This window comes from Rhinolophus sinicus, linkage group LG05, assembly GCF_036562045.2.
Source record: "Rhinolophus sinicus isolate RSC01 linkage group LG05, ASM3656204v1, whole genome shotgun sequence".
Lineage (NCBI taxonomy): Eukaryota > Metazoa > Chordata > Mammalia > Chiroptera > Rhinolophidae > Rhinolophus > Rhinolophus sinicus.
Window position 1 is genome coordinate 154482632 of NC_133755.1, and position 13957 is coordinate 154496588.

Genomic DNA, 13957 nt, shown 5'->3' on the forward strand with positions numbered 1-13957 from the left:
GCTTATTGCCAAGGTACTTTAACACTGATTTCTAAGTTGATGTACGGATCTCAACACACGAGTACTTCATAACAGAGGCCTAACATGTTTAAAAGCCGTCAAAGAGACCAACACTTAAGAAACGGAAAGAACACGCATTTTACACGCATACTTTATTATGCATTCTTCCAGTCCTAAAGAGGGGGAGGTTCTACTGCGTAAAAGCTTAAAACTTTATTTCATATTTTTCATGACCTGTGGCATGCATTTAGCCTTTGGGTAGTGTCTGTGTAAGACTAAGGCCCACTCTTTAATGGCTGAATGCATACATTGAACAGTACGTGGTGGATTAGCTGCTCTGAGAATTGTCTTTTTAAAAAAGTAAAGTGAAAAATAGACAAAGAAATCTATAACCTTAGCTGTCTTTCAGATTTGTTTTGACTGTTCTTGAACCAGCTCTGAGCCGGTGACACGGATATTGAAAAGATGCACCTGAAACAGTATCTGCGGGCAGCTGCATTTGCCAATCGGCTTTATTGCTGCTTTCCAGCGGCGAAGGCGCAGCAGCAGTAACAGGGAAGCCAGAGCGAGCCTCCCCGGCAGCGGCGGCGGCGGCTGCGGCGGCGGCACCGGCACCAGCGCAGTTTCCCCTCTCCCCAGCCCTGACTCTACGCGCACATGCGCACTGCGCCCGCAGCCCTGGACCATTTGTCAGGACTACTCGTGAGACGGAGAAAAAAAAAAGAGAAATTTTGGGGGTAAGAAGCGTTTGATCGGATCTAATCTCTAATTAATCTGAAGATTTGTCCGTGCAAAGGCCATTCATTTATTTTTCTGTGTGAGGATGAAAGTTAAGAGACCTATAGAGAGAGGGAAGCGCACCCTCGTCTTGTGAAACAGATCAGGGGAGGGGAAAGGACAGAAGGGGTTTCTCCCCCACTTCTCTGCGCCTCTGGGAAAGAGGAGAAAACTTAATCCTGGGGGAAAAAGTGGGCAAGTGACTCGGAAATGGCTGGAGGGGGAGTCACTGTGCATCTCACTCTGAAGTAGTGAGTGCGAGTGTGAAAGAGGAACAAAAGAGAGAGAAAAGAGAAAGGAAAAAATGGGGGGAGGAGAGACTTGTATTTTTTTCTTTGCGCGCACACGGGGAAGGGTGTGTGGGGCCGTGCGGAAGGGAGCTGGGGCGAGGCGGCCGCGTCGGGCTCTCGCCAGCGCGCAGGCGGCGGGATGCGTGTGGGCCCCCTCCCCCGCGCCCCCCGAGCTTGTCACTTTGGTCGCTTTCATGACACCGGGCGCGGGGTGGGGGAAGCGCGGCGGCGCCGGGCTCCGCCAGGGTGCGTGCCCGAGTGGGCGCCGCGGAGCCGCAGCTCAGGCGGCGAGCGCAGCCGCCGAGGCGGGGGGCGCCGGCGGGGGGCGCGGGGGCGGCTGGGGCCGCGGATCCGTGCAGCGGGAGGCACGAGCCCCGCGCGCCGCCCCTGCGGCCCCCTCCGCCCGTGTGGCCTTTGTGCCGAGCGCGCACCGGAGAGCGAGCGAGCAAGCGAGCGCGAGAAGTACAAGTACGGGAGACCGAGGCAGTGGGAAAAGAGGCCGGGCCACTTTCTCCCCGCTTGGGCTGCGGAGAATGGACTGGTTGAATGTGCAGGCGCGTCTCCCCGGCGTGTGCTGTGTGTGCACGGCGGAAAGGCCTCCCCGACTCCCACCGCGCACACGCACACTCACACGCACGCACACACTCACGGACCCGCGGCGGGGCTCGGCGGCCGAGAGTTTGCATTTTCTTCCTCGCCGCCTCCCCCTTCCCGACCGACTGTGTGAGAATTTCATATAGATCAGCTCCAATTTCCGCCATTTTGGGAAAGTTGCACAAAAATAAACCCTCCGGTTTATTTCTGCCCGAGGCAGGAAAGTGCTTCGGGAAGCGAGGCGGCGCGGGCCCGCTGCGGCCGTCCGCGCAGGGGAAGGCGCGGGCCGCGGGCCGGGCCGGGAGCCCGCGCCGTGAGCCCGCGCCGTCGCGGCGTTTGCCCCGCGCCCTGCCGCGCCGCGCCGGCCCGGGTGCGGGCGTGTGTCGGGAGGCGGCGGTAGCGGCGGGCGGCGGCGACCGCCGCGCCTGGGCGGCGTTGGGGGGGGCAAGCGCGGGGCTGCTTTTCCTGCAACTTGTTTACGCCGTCCTTATATTGGGGAGGCAAAGAGGGGTCCGAGGTGGGGCCGTTGCCGGCCTGGAGCCGCGTGCGTGTGCCATTCCGGAATAATGGGTTTTGCACACTCGCGTCCTGGGCCCGGCGGGCCGTCCTCACGCCGCGGCGGCCGGGCGGGGGGGAAGTAGAGGCCGACGGGGGTGGGGATCGGGAAGCGCAGGAGCCGCGGCATCCGCCGCGCGCCCGGCGAGCTGGTGTGGGGGGGGAGAGGGAGGAAAACTTGTGAGTCCTGGAGGCGGGGGGCGGGGTACGGTGGCATGGGCTGGGGGAGGGCGCAACTTTAGTGCTGGTGGTAAAACTTTAATTACCTTAAAAAAAAAAAAAAGGCCCTATAATCCTCCCCCCACCCTTTCTGGTGAAAGCACGGCCCACAGTGCGACCGTGAGAGAAAGTTTAAAAGCGGACGATCTCCTCCCCACCTTCCCCGCGGAGGGGTGGGGGTATCTGTCCGTTTGCGCTCCGAGAAAGGTGGGGGTAACAAGTCGCCCTCCGGGGTGGCTCAGACCGTGGCTCTCACCCCACCCTTCTACGGGGAGACGAAGGTAAACGTCGCTTCGGTTTCCCTCCCTCCCCCCGCTTCCTTTTCCTCCCCCTCCCCGCCGATTTTTTGAGGGGACCCAAAAAACGGAGTCTCTTTCCTTATGCAACTTCCTCGGCGCTGTTAGCTCGGCCCTTCCCCCTCCCTGCATCCCTTGGCCCGCTCCTTAACCACCTCGGGTCTACCGCCAGAAAAACGCATTGGAGATCATTCAAAGTGCACAGAAACAAAAATAGATTTTTAATTGTTCTAAGTTTAAGTTAAGGGAAACAGATGAGAAATAAGAACGGGGAAGGGGGTGTCCGGGGCGAGTGCGTCGATTTTTTAATTTTGTTTTTACTAGAGCGTTGTTTGTGATATCTTTATTGATTTTGGGAGCCCGCGAGTCTCCGTACTGGCTAGCTCGGTCGCGTGGATTTTTGCGCAAGTTTTTAGAAAAACACTGACTCGAGTAGAGCATTTCTCCGGAAAGTTTCAAGTGCAGCAAAATAGCGAACGTGCAAAACTGGCCAAGGGGAGACCTCTAGTGGTTAAATGCATCTTTAAGTTCGGGAGGCCGAGAGCAAAGTTTGGCCTTTACTTGGAGCTACGTAGTCCGTTCAGACGTGGAAGTAATTAGAGGACCTGAGCTAGCAGCCAGATGTTGTGTAAAGGATGCTGATCAGAAGTAGAACGTTCGGTAAATCGGGGAGCAAATTAATTCTAAAGACCCAGACCCTATAACTTCCATTCCTCATTATTTATATGGGAAAAATACTTTGCTTTTATTTTGGAATTTGAGCTTCGTCACTCCCTGGATTAGAAATCTATTTTTTTCTTATTTATGGTTGTCTATGCATTTGATCAACTTTTAATCAGGAGAAAGCGGATAATTTCATTTTGAATGTTAGTAAAAGTACAAAGTACAATATGTGTTTATTTACAATATGTTTCATTTTTAAAACAAAAATGAAAAAGACCTTTGGTTGAAATTTTTCTATGAGCTGATCATTTTATTCTCTAGTAAATATAATTTAAGGCTAGTATTTAGTATCTTTATCAGACAGTTATATATAGTCATAAAATAATTGGTCCCTTTTAGTTCTAAGAGTGTAATTTTGTTTCACTGGGCAAGAAATTATTTCTGAATACTTTGTATAATTTGTGATTTAAATACTTAAATACATGGACAAAAACTGATCACATAATATCTATTCTTTTGCCAGTGTGTGTTCTGTGAAGTAACATTAATTTTAAAGGTAAAAGCAGTGAGAGTAAGTTGAATCAATAATTGTCATACACTGGGAGAGACTTTAATGGGGGAATTTAGGATATGGGGAATAATATGAATGGTAAAATTCATTTCACCTCATCCAGAACTAGTTTATTTTATTTTAATATACTAGGTGATATTGTGAAATTATGCAGTATGTTAATGATTCAAAATTTAAATTTTGTAGTTGTGGATGGTGGACGTGAAGGCTTCTATTTTTATGATAATGCTTTGATTTTACTTTTCCTATCTTTAAATCAATAGTACACTTTCAGGAGGAGTCTTGGGGGCGGACAACAGTCATAAAGACCACCAGACAGTTTTTTCTTCACTGCCACTAGGTAAGATTTGCTTGTCGAAACAAATTGCTTGATATAGTTGCAAATGTTAAAGGCTGCATATTGGGATCCGGAAGGAGAGTGTGGGGCGAGAATGGCAGAAAACCATAGTTTTGTGGGGGTTGCTTTGAATGTATGAAAATCTTAACACTGTGATAGAAGCTGGAATAAAACATTGGGAAAAGTTATGAGAGTGCCCTGGATAATCTTTGGACTGGCTCTCTTACTGGATTCTTAACGAATATTTCAATTGCTGTTTTCTACTGAAAGTAAATTATTTTATTCTTTGGAGTTGAAAAAGTGGGAAAACTAGAACAAAGCAATTGTAAATTAACATAACTGTTGTGTAAGTACACAGTGATACGGAAGATTCTGGAACTTGGTAAAAGTTTGTAGGTGAAGTTGACAGCAAGAACTTTGGGCATATTTAAGTAACTTAACTCCTATGGCTTCAATCCAACATGGGATGACTTATACCAAATATCATGTCATAGGGTTGCAGTAAGTTTTTAGTGTGTTACCATAGACTTGTCAATTTTTGAACATATCTCCACAGGGAATACAGCTGTTGTCCAGTCAGATCCCTTTGGCAATTTTGGAGGGTGCTGATTTTTCCTCAGTAATCCAGGACCTGCTTTCAGGACAAAGGTCATTCTCAGGCAGATGAGATGGGCCAGCCCTCACTTGGGTAGAGCATCAAAGTACATTTTGCCACTCTAGTGCTTTCTACTACCGTGTTTCCCCGAAAATAACGATTAGCTGGATAATCAGCTCTAATGCGTCTTTTAGAGCAAAATTAATATAAGACCGGGTCTTATGAGATATTATATTATATTGTATTATATTATATTATATTATATTATATTATATTATATTATATTATATTATATATTGTGTTATATTAGACTGGGTCTTATATTAATTTTTGCTCTGAAAGACGCATTAGAGCTGATTGTCCAGCTAGGTCTTATTTTTGGGGAAACATGGTAGTTATACCTTTTTCTTTTCTTCCCGCCTTTAATCCTTTTCATTTCCTTTTCTGCTTCTTTTAATTTTCCTTCACTGTCCTGAGTATTAAATGAGTTGCTAATAGTTGTTGGGCGGAAACAGGACTAATGATCCTCTTAGGCCACAGGATAGGTATGGTCTAAATGTCAGCACTGAATAATTACCAATACAAAAATGATTGTAGCAGTTTATTGTCAGTTTCTGCTTGTGGATTGTCTTGGATAGTGTTATTAGCAAAATGCATAGATGTGGTTCCTGTGTGTGGTGCAGCAGAGACAGTGGGGCAAGATCCCAACTACAAGAACATCATGCAGACAGAAGTAGAGTTCATGCAGAAGAACTGTGTTTCCTAGGATGGTGAGTCTTGTATTTAGACCTGCTGAGTGGAAGGAAGACAGTGATTATGTTTTCTTCATTTGGGGAGTTCTGGGGCTATGGATAGAGTGCTAGTCTCTCAATACCTTGTAAAAGTCCCTTTACCCCTTGAGCCTGTATTCCCCCATCTGGAAACTGGGAGCAACAATGCTTGCCTGCCTTCCTTTGTTGAAAGAATCAAATGAAACGGGGTTCTGAGAACTATCAAGAATTCATTCAGGTGTTTGGTAGTCATTTCACCTCAGCCTGGCTTTGTGAAGGACAGAAGGTAGGTTGTTTAGGGCAGAACAGAATGATTTAATTCCTGGCTAAAATTATTAGATTGGTTTCTGGTGTATATATTATATGGACTTGTCACAATACTTCCAGGGTATATGTCTTTTCTTTAGGGAAAAAAGTAGTTTATCTTTTAAGGTATTGGCTACTTAAGAGAAGGGACCATGTTTTAACGTGGTGCTGAACACCAGTTGAAATTTATTTATCCCAAGCTAGTCATTTAATAGGTAGGAGTAAATGAAATAAATACTTCAAATTTAAAATGATGCCTAATTGTGGAAATGGTAGGGTGATGAAAGTAGAAGGGTTGGTGTGAGGGGAATTCATGTCCTGTAATTAATATTTTAGTTGCATGAGTCTGCTGGGAAATGAGGATGATAAAATAGGTAACTGGGATAGTAAGGATTTAGAATATAGGGGCCAGAAAATGGATCCTGCAAATGACTGCATTTCGGGAACGGTCCATGTACAGTTCCCCGAACCCCTATGTTTTCTAGACCCCTTTGCTACTTTTTTCTAATTATAATCAACTATTATCTAGATAGAAAAAAAAAGTTACAAGTACTATCTGTCATTATTTTCCGTTTGTTGATACTGAACTTGGCAAACCCCAACAAGTTTTAGTTCACCTCTCTTTTCACAGATTATCCAATCAAGGGTCTAAGAATCCAAAAACCCAATAGTGAAGAAAAGAAGCAGTATATATCCTGTTTAATTAGTCCCTGAGTAATTGAAGGTTGGTTCTTGAGTAATCTCTACTTGTTTTTTTCTTGGGAGTTTATTTCTAAGAAATATATGTTTCAACCAGGGCTATTTATAGTAGGTACAGTTAGGATGGGGAATTTACAAGAGAAGTTACTTTATGTGATATGGGACAAGGCACCCTTGGGGTCCCAAGGCTGGGAAACCCGAGTCGTCCCTCTGGCAATGTTTCTACTAGCTAACCAGTTTTTATTGAGTTCTTACAGTGCCAAACACTAAAAGAGTAGGTTTGTGCCCTTGAGAAATTCCCTAGACTCTTACCCGAGGAGTAGATACAACTCTGAGGTCTGCTAATAAGAGTATAACAGCTGCACTTCGTGCTCGTAGAAAAGCGTAAGGGCTGTCGCTCTCTCGGGAGCTAGTGAGCCAGGGCACACGGATTCCTGAGTCAACACGAGTGCAGGTCCCTGGCACATAATTGTGTACACATAAAGTAATATGGTACATCCCCTCCCCTTTTTTAAATTGAAGTTTATTGGGGTGACAATTGTTAGTAAAGTTACTTAGATTTCAGGTGTGCAGTTCTGTAACACAACATCCCTTTTTTAATGCCTAGTCTTCAGAAATGAATAAGAATCTCTTTGCCCAATGACGAGGAATGCCTGAATTGTTTATCTAGCAAGGGAGGTGGATTTGGGCTGATTCTTTTCCCTTTGACCAGTGTGTTCACAAAGGTGGCTCTGGTGATGATCTGCTGTACCTCTGTCCCAGCTTGCTACTATTGAGGGACTCATTCCTCACAAGGATTTGGGGGACAGTGTATTTAAAGTGAACTGTTATTTGGGAAACACTGTATTTAAAAAGAACTATTTATATATTCATAGGTGTTTATATTTACATATGATGTCTTGAAGTTTAGGGCCGTAGAAGATGTACTTTGTAAAGGGCTTCCTTATTCGATGGGAATATTCCCAGGTTATCTCTTTAATAAATTAAATTATTTCACTGATATGAGGATATGAATCAGTAATGGCAGATTGTGAATGAGTTTGTATTCATTGCAGCAGCAGCTATGCCACAAGTTAAAGAAAGGGAAATGCAGGAAAGGGTACCCTTGAAATATAACTGAATTTGATTTATGAAGTCAGATTGGGAATGACTTTTAAGAAATCCCTATTTAGGAGACAGGGTGGTTTGGTGGAGAGAACAGGGACTTTTGAGAAGAACTTGAGTAAAGTTCTGATGAGCCTCAGTTTCCTCCTCAGAAGTGGCCTTAGAATTAATGACTTGAAAAGTGATGGGAAGAATTACATGTGTATTATATGTAATAGGAAAATGCCGTTTGTGTTATTATTTCCGTGAGTCAGTGTTTTGTGTCTGTCAAATACTTGTTGAGCATCTATTTTGTGTAAGTCTCTGTTGGGGAGTTTCAGGTAATCAACACTTAGTACAGGGTCCCATGAATGTGCTGAGGCACAAAGAAAGCAGCAATGTTTGGCCTCAGGGTACTCCTAATCTAGTGTGAGGAAATAACCTAAACACATCCAGTGGTAATTAACAAAACAAAGTTATGGTTCAGTGCTAATGAATGATAAAGATAAATGCAGTAGGTACTATAGGGGGATGGCTAGATGAGGTGTTAAACGTGTTCCCTAAGTTAGGGACCTGGCAGGTGGGGTGTCCTCTGCAAAACACTGTGAAATGTTGATATATGAGGTATAATTGTATATTGAGTGCCTTCTGAATGTCAAGCATAAGCTAGGTACTTCATATTCATTCATTGATCCAACAAATACCAAGTGCTTTCTGTAAGCCCAGGTACTGTTCTAGGCACGCAGTACTGTCTCAAACACTCTCACTAACCTTGAGCATTTGGTATTATTATTTCTAGTTTAGAGCAAACTGGCACTCAGAGATACTTAGTAACTCCTCTGAGTTCGCATCACGTAGTTTGAAAGGGGTGGGACTAGCGAAACTGATACTGGCTTATAATTGTTTTGTCTTTAGGTTTCTGATTTTCAAAATAATAATTCCTAGAATTATTTCTGAGAAAAACTCATTCCAGATTAATGTATTTTCTCTTAATGTATGTTGGTTTACTAAGATGAGCAATAGGGAATAGGTATAAGGAAAAATAATGGGAAGAAAAGTCTCTTTTTTTTTTTCCCCTTTTTTAAACCCAGAATTAGGAAAAGACCAATTATTGAATTATACTGAAAAGAACACCTTGGTCTAGCTCATGGCCTTGAAATGATGACAAACTGGTAACAAAACATTATTCAGATTAGGTTTGGGAATTACTACGCTTATTTATTAAAAAGCTTTCATTTGTTCGTTGTAGGAGGAGACTTAATACGGCAATAGGTTAGTTATCAAAAAAATGTAAATCAATCAATCAAAAAGAATGAGACCTAAATATATACACTGAACTCAAAAGATGATGCAATTTACTCAGAAGCCAGGATTACAAAGGCAAGAAGAAAATTAAAAATGAGGGCTAGAGATAATGGGGACAGGTAGGAGCAGGGGGGAATGTACAGTATTTGAATAAAAATTAAAAAATGAAAACGGACTCTAAGAATATACTCATCAGCAGGACTGTAATTGCTGGTGTCACATCTTTAACCAGAAGAGTAGGCCCATGTTTACAACATGAGGTGAAGAGTCTCTTGATTCCGTGGGTGGGTTTGTGTTGCAGTGGGAGTTACATAATATCTGTGATACGAGTTATGGTCCATCAAGAGAGCTTTAGTCTGACTCAGAAAGATGCCATTGCATGTGTTGATTATAGGATAATGGACTGTTTCGCCTTAATTGAAGCTCTTTTATCTAATAAGTTATTTTGAGCACCTACTATGTACCAGGCCTTTTCATGATTATGTTATGTGTAATTTTATGTAATTAAATTAGTTCATTTACTAGATCATTCTGAGTAGGATTGTTGATTATTTGTCCCCATCTGTTACACTGATTGAACCCTGAATTATAAGTTGAAACTACTAAGTGGTCAATCTGGTCTGGTTGTTAAATGGTTTAAGTAATTCACTGTTGGTTTGTGGTCTTACTTGGTAGATTTGAGGCCTAGCTGTTCAATCTGTTGGTAAAGAGGTTAGCTACAAATGGTGACCAAGATAAGCCTGTAGATGTGACATCTATGAGAGAAGTAAAATCTGCTCAAATCTGATTTATTACCTGCAAAAGAGAAATCAAGTGTAAATCTTCATTTTAGCTCTATGTTCTGTAAAAATATGAAGCTGAATAAGAAAACAGACAATAAGACTTCTAGCATTTTTAAAAAAATTATGAAGTAAAATAAAAAAGAACAAGATCTTACTTTTAGTTTCTCTTTTTAAATTTAAGTTCATGCATATTTTGCATAAGCATTGAAATATCTGTATCAGACAGGTTCTTGTTCTTTTATGCCCTTTGAATCCCTCTAATGATGTAAAATTTCTGTTATTATCCTACTAGTGTAGTATGTTGATGATACGATAGCACTTTTCAGGCTATTTCTGCCTCAAATCGAGATATCTTCATAGTCTGTACATTGAAAGTGAAATTCAAATAAAAGCATTTGATGAGAGTATACTGAATATGCCATAGACCTGTTAATGTCAGTGTGTGATTTCATTTTCTATGTATATTTTTTTCCTTCAAAGGCATTTTTCATTTTCTGTTTCTCCTTTAGAGGAAGTATGTAGGTTAGGCCACAGAATCTCAAATAATTCATCCTTCATACAGTAACAAACGGAAGTGCAGGAAGTTGAGATTTTGTAAAGATTGCCTTCAGTGACTACCCTTTTGCATATAACCTCCATGGCAGAAAAGGTAGCAAATCAGATAAACCATTGCTACGTTATACGTAGGGCCGTTCTTATTAAAATATGGCCACTAGATAAAAGGGGAGTGTTTTTGAGAAAATATCAATAAGAAGGAATAATTGATTCCATATTTAAAGGATGCATAGATCAGTTACCGCTCAGGTATTTACTATATAAGGATAGATGTGTACAGAAGACCCAGATTCTCAAGGGTTTGTTCTTGATGGTACTATGATTTCAGTTCTCATATTGAAATGATCCAGAATTTTGCCTACCTAAAATTTATGAACTTGGGCCCTCGGGGCAAAATTTCACATCTCTCCACAACAGATTTCAATCCCAGTATGTGTGTGATTCAGAGTTCTTGTCAGGCAGGGTGAGTAGAATATCAGACCTGGTATCTGTCTGCATGGTTTGAAACGAAATTTTTTCTTTGTAGCAGTGTGTGTTTGTTGAGAGATGCTTCAAGTGTGAGTTTAGATTTTTCTCTTATCCTATTGAATAAGCCTGTTTAAGAGGTTTGAATTTAACTTCTTTTGATGTGTTCTCCACTGACACTTAAATAAGGAGTGTTTCTTGGAGCGGTAATGTCAGGCTTGTGCCAAAGAGGTAAATAAATACTTAGCAGCTTAGTATATGAGATAGATGGACAAACGAAGATTTTTTTCCCCCTGATTTCCCCTCTCCAGTCCCCTCCCACCTGCAACTAGTCTTGCATTTTCCCCTTCTCTTTTATTCATTGATTTGATATATATTATTGGTACCTACTTTAGATATTCACAAGGGATAAAGAAATGAATAAATCCAGCTCTCGTTGCCCCAAAGCCACCTCTAAATAGATCATGATACATTGTAATATGCATTATAATGGGGGGCAGAGATTCTATCTCCCCAACCCCTCTTCTGTCATTTCACTACACATACTCCAGTACTCCTACAAAGACTCTCACTGGAGTCATTCTCGTCCCCTTTGGGGAGGATCCATAGCTTTCATCTCTTTTTCCTATTGGCCTCTTGCTGTAATCTGCCATTGTGCTTTCTGTTTGCCTCTGTTACCAGCTTTCTTGAGAGCAGGTTCTGGAACCACAGTTGGTATGTGAGGAAGCTCTTATGCCTCCTCAGTGAAAATGTCACAGTAAGGTTGCCAGTGGCCTAGCTTTTGGTCGCTATTCAGTGATTATGTCCTTTAAAAAAATCTTTCTTGAAAGAACATTGAAAAGTGTTCTTTATAAGAGCTTGGCAAAACTAATCGTTACTGACTTTACATCAGTTTCCCAAATTCATTTTGAAATTTCACTTGTCCATGAAATCCCAGAGCCTCATCATTGTTCTTCACGCCCCACTTTTCCCGACCTTCATCTCTGGACTCCTGAGAAATCACACAGGCCTTTGCACAGGTAGCACGCCTGTGCCGTGGTGCGCTTCCGACATCTGGGAAAGCCCTGTTGGAAGGGACTGTGGACACTGGAGATCAGCTTGTTTTCTTCTTACAAATAACTCTAGCTGTCACGGACTGAGTGTCCACTGTGTGCAAACACTCTGACATGTATAATTAAAAAAAAAAAACTCTATGAAGTAGATATTCCTGTTCCATTTTTTAGATGAAGGAGCTAAGGCTCAGAGGTTAGGTACCTTGCCTAATATGTAGCTGGCAAATTGTGAAACCTGTGCTTTTCACCATGTACATTAGATTGGCTTCTGTGTTGAGCACTGGGGTCTGGTCTGACGGGCCCTGTCTTGGGAGGTAAACGTCTGTTTTTTGACTGGATGACCTAATTTTTCTTATCTGTAACATGAGGATAGTACTTGTCAGTCTAAAGAGGTAGTTGTGAGGATCAAATAAGCTGGTGTTGGTGAGATCCTTCAAATGACAAAGCTTCTGCTCGTGTATGTCTGTGTCTCTTTAATGTGTGTTAGGCTTATGCCTTTGTCTGATCCCTGCGTGGTCTCGTATTTGTGGGTATGTGCATCCTCCCACAAGCTGTGTACCTCTCTGGTTTCATGAAGGTACAAAGGAGGCCATCAGAGAATAAATCAGAAAACCATAGGCAGACCTTAGGAGGCAGTGGCCATGTCTTCTCAGGATCACTTTCTCTGGCCTGGACTTAAAGAATTACAGATCCTGAGGTTGCTCCCTAGTATTAGACTCTAGAAACCTCAACACTTGGATGCAGGCTGGGAGCTAGGCCAGAAGATAGCATCCTTGTACTGGAATCTAACCTGAAGATGAATAAATTCTACCCTGTAAAACACTACCTACTTTGATCTTATTTCCCAAATATATTTTCCATAGCTCAGCATTTTCCCAAAAGTGTGGGGGGGGGGGGGGTCTGGGGAACGCAATGTTGTGTGTAAGAGTCACAAGGCTAAGTGACTGTGGGACACTTCAGCTTATACAGCACTTCACACATTGCTGCACTGCTGCTGCTGTCCGCTGTACGGCTCTCAAAGACCCTGAGGGTGTTACGGATCTCTTTTGCCATGAAACTTTATCATGGGACATGAGTACATGGTCTCCTAAAAGTTAATTTTGAGGAGCAGACTTTGGGAAATGTTGCCCTAGCCTTTTATCTAGTCTTGTTTAAATGCTTTACCCTGGCCTACAGCGTATAGTCAGACTAGCATGGTGTCAAAGAGAGCCTGGCCTTCCAGTTCAGCTCTCTCCTCACATGGCTAATCCTTCTCCATTACTTCAGAGGTAAGGGAGCTAGCAGTCTTTTCTGGAGACATGTAAATATGAGGGATTATTAACAATAAAAGAGCTACTTTTGTATAGTGACGTGGGCAATTTGTGATATAGATTTGGAAACGGGGCCTACTACAAGAGACGCTATTGACATCAAATGAAATTAATGTTTTTAAAGTCACTGGGCAGCGCTTATGAACTCAAATAATTGTTAAACCAGATCATGATAATAAAAAGTTAACATTTTATCGATTGCTTACTATGTGATGGGCAGGCACTGTGCTAAGGTATTGGCTCATCTCATCTCATCCTCATCCTTGTCCAATGAAGAAAGGTTTTGTTAGTCACCACACTTTACAGGTGAGGAAATTGAGACTTCCAGACTTTAATTGGTCTGAAGTCACAGAGTACGTAATTGTCAAACTTTGCAAAATGAAATGAGGAGGAGGAAAGGAAGGAAGTGGTCTCAGAAGGCATGAGGAATAGAAAGAGGACCTGGTGAGAATATGGCAAGTTTTGAGGATGATCCATGAAGTATTTGATTGGCACCTATTCACTGAAGAAGGACATTTAGGACTTGAGAGTATGTCACCATGTGCCAGACCCAGCATTTGGTTAGTGACTGATGATTTCTACGAAGTAAACCAAAAGCCAGCTTCAATGGTAGTGTTAGAGTGGGCGTGACAGCAACGAGGCATTGGATTCCCATGGTGGCGTTTCACTTTTCTCATTGCTCTATTATTCTTCTGCATGGGTGTCACTGTTGTGTGGTTCATGACAATGATTT

The 13957-nt window shown here is 42.8% G+C and overlaps 1 protein-coding gene across 10 annotated transcripts in view; it reads left to right on the top strand.

The window, feature by feature from the left end:
* Positions 1 to 580: 580 nt before the first annotated feature.
* Positions 581 to 13957, top strand: part of L3MBTL3 (L3MBTL histone methyl-lysine binding protein 3) — a 105152-nt gene continuing 91775 nt past the window's right edge. For 4 of the 10 annotated variants that reach the window (XM_019729420.2, XM_074333567.1, XM_074333568.1 and 1 more), the window contains exons 1-2: positions 581 to 737; positions 4229 to 4305. The gene's annotated coding sequence lies outside the window, so the exon portion shown is untranslated. Of the gene's footprint in view, positions 738 to 1349; positions 1536 to 1561; positions 1791 to 2426; positions 2717 to 2747; positions 3392 to 3931; positions 3951 to 4228; positions 4306 to 13957 lie in introns of those variants that run through there. The other 6 variants (XM_019729421.2, XM_019729422.2, XM_019729419.2 and 3 more) reach the window with 6 other exon arrangements.